Source organism: Arachis stenosperma, chromosome 7 (genome assembly GCF_014773155.1).
Source record: "Arachis stenosperma cultivar V10309 chromosome 7, arast.V10309.gnm1.PFL2, whole genome shotgun sequence".
Classification (NCBI taxonomy): Eukaryota; Viridiplantae; Streptophyta; class Magnoliopsida; order Fabales; family Fabaceae; genus Arachis; species Arachis stenosperma.
Window position 1 is genome coordinate 61,204,575 of NC_080383.1, and position 4,809 is coordinate 61,209,383.

The following is a 4,809-nucleotide window of genomic DNA, read 5'->3' on the forward strand; positions in this document are numbered from 1 at the left end:
AAATCTGATCCAGAGACTGAAAAGGACTACAGATGCTGTTGGATTCTGACCTCCCTGCACTCGAAGTGGATTTTTGGAGCTACAGAAGCCCAATTGGCGCGCTCTCAACGGCGTTGGAAAGTAGACATCCTGGGCTTTCCAGCATATATGATAGTTTATACTTTGCCCAAGATTGATGGCCCAAACCGGCGTTCAAAGTCACCTCAAGAAATTCCAGCGTTAACGCCGGAACTGGCACCTAATTGGGAGTTAAACGCCCAAACTGACATAAAAGCTGGCGTTTAACTCCAAGAAGATCTCTACACGAAATTGCTTCATTGCTCAGCCCAAGCACACACCAAGTGGCCCGAAAGTGGATTTTTATGTCATTTCTCATCTTGTACACCTTAGGCTACTAGTTATCTATAAGTAGGACCTTTTACTATTGTATCTAGGACTTTGGTAGCTATCTTCGTTTTATGCTATCTTAGTGTTATTGGGAGGCTGGCCATTCGGCCATGCCTAGACCTTGTTCTTATGTATTTTCAACGGTGGAGTTTCTACACACCATAGATTAAGGTGTGGAGCTCTGCTGTACCTCAAGTATTAATGCAATTACTATTATTCTTCTATTCAATTCCGCTTGTTCTTTGTCCAAGATATCACTTGTTCTTCAACTTGATGAAGGTGATGATTGACGCCCATCATCATTCTCACCCATGAACAAAGTGACTGACAACCACTCTTGTTCTACAAGCATCTGAGGCTTAGTGAATATCTCTTGGATTTCTGATTGCACGATGCATGGTTGATCGCCTGACAACCGAGTGCTCGCCTGACAAACGAGCCAGCCATTCCGTGAGATCAGAGTCTTCGTGGTATAGGCGAGAACTGATGGCGGCATTCAAGAGAATCCGGAAGGTCTCACCTTGTCTGTGGTATTCTGAGTAGGATTCAATGATTGAATGACTGTGACGTGCTTCAAACTCCTAGCAGGCTAGGGCGTTAGTGACAGACGCAAAAGTATCAATGGATATTATTCCGGCCTGAACGAGAACCGACAGATGATTAGCCTATGCTGTGACAGAGCATCAGGGACGTATTTTCACTGAGAGGGGGAGGTAGCTGCTGACAACAGTGAAACCCTACACGAGCTTGCCATGGAAAGGAGTAAGAAGGATTGGATGAAGGCAGTAGGAAAGCAGAGAGACGGAAGGGAAGGCATCTTCATACGCTTGTCTGAAGCTCTTACACCAATGATATACATAAGTATCTCTATCTTTATCTTTATGCTTTATTCGTTTATCACTATATCCATTTGAGTCTGCCTGACTGAGATTTACAAGATGACCATAGCTTGCTTCATACCAACAATCTCGTGGGATCGACCCTTACTCACGTAAGGTATTACTTGGACGACCCAGTGCACTTGCTGGTTAGTTGTGCGAAGTTGTGTTTATGCCATGGTATTGAGCACCAAGTCTTTGGAGCCATTACTAGGGATTGTTTATGTTTTGAAAAGTATTGATCACAATTTCGTGCACCAAGTTTTTGGCGCCGTTGCCGGGGATTGTTCTTGTGTGTGGACAACTGACGGTTCATCTTGTTGCTTAGATTAGGTATTTATTTTTTTTTGAAATTCTTGAAGATGAATTCTAGAGTTTCATGATGATTTGCTGAAATCTGGCTGGCTGTAAAGCCATGTCTAATTTCATTGGACCGAGGTTTCAACTTATCATCACAAGAGCTTGTTGATCTTGCTTTTGGAGCAGTGATCTGCTAAGGCTTGGCTGGCCTTTGGCCATGTCTAGTGTTTTGGACCGAAGCTTCCTTTGAAAGCTTGGCTGGCTGTGAAGCCATGTCTAATTCCTGGACCGGAGTCTTAGACTAGCATTGCACTGATTCCTGGAATTCTCATTAAGAATTTTGATATCTTTTTCCACTTAATTTTCGAAAAACACAAAAAAAAAAAATTACAAAATCATAAAAACCAAAAATATTTGATGTTTCTTGCTTAAGTCTAGTGTCTCATCTTAAGTTTGGTGTCAATTGCATGTTTCTGTTCTTCTTGCATTTTCGTTTTTATGCATATGTCTTGATTAATCTTCAAGTTGTTCTTGATGATTTTCTTGTTTTGATCTTTGAATTCTATTGACTTGAGTATTTATGTGTCTCATATAGTGTTAGTAGTATACAAACTGCTAAGTTTGGTGTCTTGCATGCATTGTTATTTGATCCTTGTTGCATTTTGATTATTAAAATTCCAAAAATATTTTTTTTAAAAGTGTGTCTTTTCAAGTCAATAATACAAGAATTGAAGATTCAGAACATGCTGCAGAGGAATTATACAGAAAAAGCTGAGCATTCAAAAATGCCCAGTGAAGAAGACAGACTGGCGTTTAAACGCCAGCCAGGGTACCTGGTTGGGCGTTTAACGCCCAAAAAGGGTGCATTTTGGGCGTTAAACGCCAGAATGTATACCATTCTGGGCGTTTAACGCCAGGATGGTGCTAGGGGGAGAATTTTGTTTTCAAATCAATTTTTTTCAAGTTTTCAAAGTTTTTCAAAATCAAATCTTTTTCAAATCATATCTTTTCAATCAAATGTTTTCAAAATCAATTTCTTTCCTTTTTCAAAGATACTTACTAACAATTAATGATTTGATTGAACATCTCAAATTTGTTGCCTTTTCTGTTGAGAAAGGTTTAATGTTTGAATCATATCTTTTCTTGTTAGGCAAGTCACTAATTTTCAAAATCAAATCTTTTAAAATTGTTTTCAAAACATATCTTTTAAATTGTTTTCAAATCATATCTTCTCAATCACATCTCTTTAAAACTAATCATATCTTCTTAACCTCATCTTTTTCAAAATAGTTTTCAATCAAATCTTTTTAATTTCTAATTTCAAAATCTTTTTCAAAAATTACTTGATTTCTTTTCCACTTTCAATTTTCGAAAATTATCAACATTTTTTTTAATTAATTTTCGAAAATCCTCTTCCTCTCCTCCCACATCCTTCTATTTATGGAGTACTACTCCTTCTTAATGCAGAATTCGAACTCTATCTAATTAAAGTTCGAATTCTTCTTCTCCTTCTTCTTTCTATTTCTCTTTTCCTCTGACACCTCAAGGAATCTCTATACTGTGACATAGAGGATTCCACATTTTCTTTTTCTCTTCTCTTTCATATGAGCAGGAGCAGAGACAAAGGCATTCTTGTTGAAGCTGACCCTGAACCCGAAAGGACCTTGAAGAGAAAGCTAAGAGAAGCCAAAGCACAACTCTCTTTAGAGGACCTGACCGAATTCTTCAAAGAAAAAGAAGACATGGCAGCCGAAAACAACAACAATGCCAACAATGCAAGGAAGGTGCTGGGTGACTTTACTGCACCTACTCCCGACTTCTATGGGAGAAGCATCTCTATCCCTGCCATTGGAGCAAACAACTTTGAGCTTAAGCCTCAATTAGTTTCTCTAATGCAACAGAATTGCAAGTTCCATGGACTTCCAATGGAAGATCCTCATCAGTTCTTAGCTGAATTCTTGCAAATCTGTGACACAGTCAAGACTAATGGGGTAGACCCTGAGGTCTATAGACTGATGCTATTCCCTTTTGCTGTAAGAGACAGAGCTAGAATATGGTTGGACTCTCAACCTAAAGAAAGCCTGGACTCTTGGGAAAAGCTAGTCAATGCCTTCTTGGCAAAGTTCTTTCCACCTCAAAGATGGAGTAAGCTTAGAGTGGAAGTCCAAACCTTCAGACAGAAGGATGGAGAATCCCTCTATGAAGCTTGGGAAAGATACAAACAATTGATCAGAAAATGTCCCTCAGACATGCTTTCTGAATGGAGCATCATAGGTATTTTCTATGATGGCCTCTCTGAACTATCTAAGATGTCCTTGGATAGCTCTGCTGGAGGATCTCTTCATCTGAAGAAGACGCCTACAGAGGCTCAAGAGCTAATTGAAATGGTTGCAAATAACCAATTCATGTACACTTCTGAAAGGAATCCTGTGAACAATGGGACTAATCAGAAGAAAGGAGTTCTTGAGATTGACACTCTGAACGCCATTTTGGATCAGAATAAAATATTGACTCAACAAGTCAATTTGATTTCTCAAAGTCTGTCTGGAATGCAAAATGCACCAAACAGTACTAAGGATGCTTCATCTGAGGAAGAAGCTTATGATCCTGAGAACCCTTCAATGGAAGAGGTGAATTACCTAGGAGAACCCTATGGAAACACCTATAACTCTTCATGGAGAAATCACCCAAATCTCTCCTGGAAGAATCAAGAGAGACCTCAACAAGGTTTCAATAATAATAATGGTGGAAGAAACAGGTTTAGCAATAACAAGCCTTTTCCATCATCTTCTCAGCAACAGACAGAGAGTTCTAAGCAGAATACCTCTGACTTAGCAACAATGGTCTCTGATCTAATCAAAACCACTCAAAGTTTCATGAATGAAACAAGGTCCTCCATCAGAAATTTGGAAGGACAAGTGGGTCAGCTGAGCAAGAAAGTTACTGAACTCCCTCCTAGTACTCTCCCAAGTAATACAGAAGAAAATCCAAAAGGAGAGTGCAAAGCCATAACCATGGCCGAATATGGAGAGGAAAGAGAGGAGGTGGACGCCACTGAGGAAGACCTCAATGGGCGTGCACCAACCTCCACTGAGTTCCCCAATGAGGAACCATGGGAATCTGAGGCTCAAAATGAGACCATAGAGATTCCATTGGACTTACTTCTGCCTTTCATGAGCCCTGATGAGTATTCCTCCTCTGAAGAGGATGAGTATGTCACTGAAGAGCAAGTTTCTAAATACCT

General features: G+C 39.7%; 1 non-coding gene across 1 annotated transcript; it reads right to left on the reverse strand.

Moving 5' to 3' along the window:
* Positions 1-3,712: 3,712 nt before the first annotated feature.
* LOC130942275 (small nucleolar RNA R71) lies at positions 3,713-3,820 on the reverse strand. The gene has a single exon (XR_009070852.1). It is a non-coding gene; the product is annotated as a small nucleolar RNA R71 (small nucleolar RNA).
* Between the last annotated feature and the right edge of the window lie 989 nt (positions 3,821-4,809).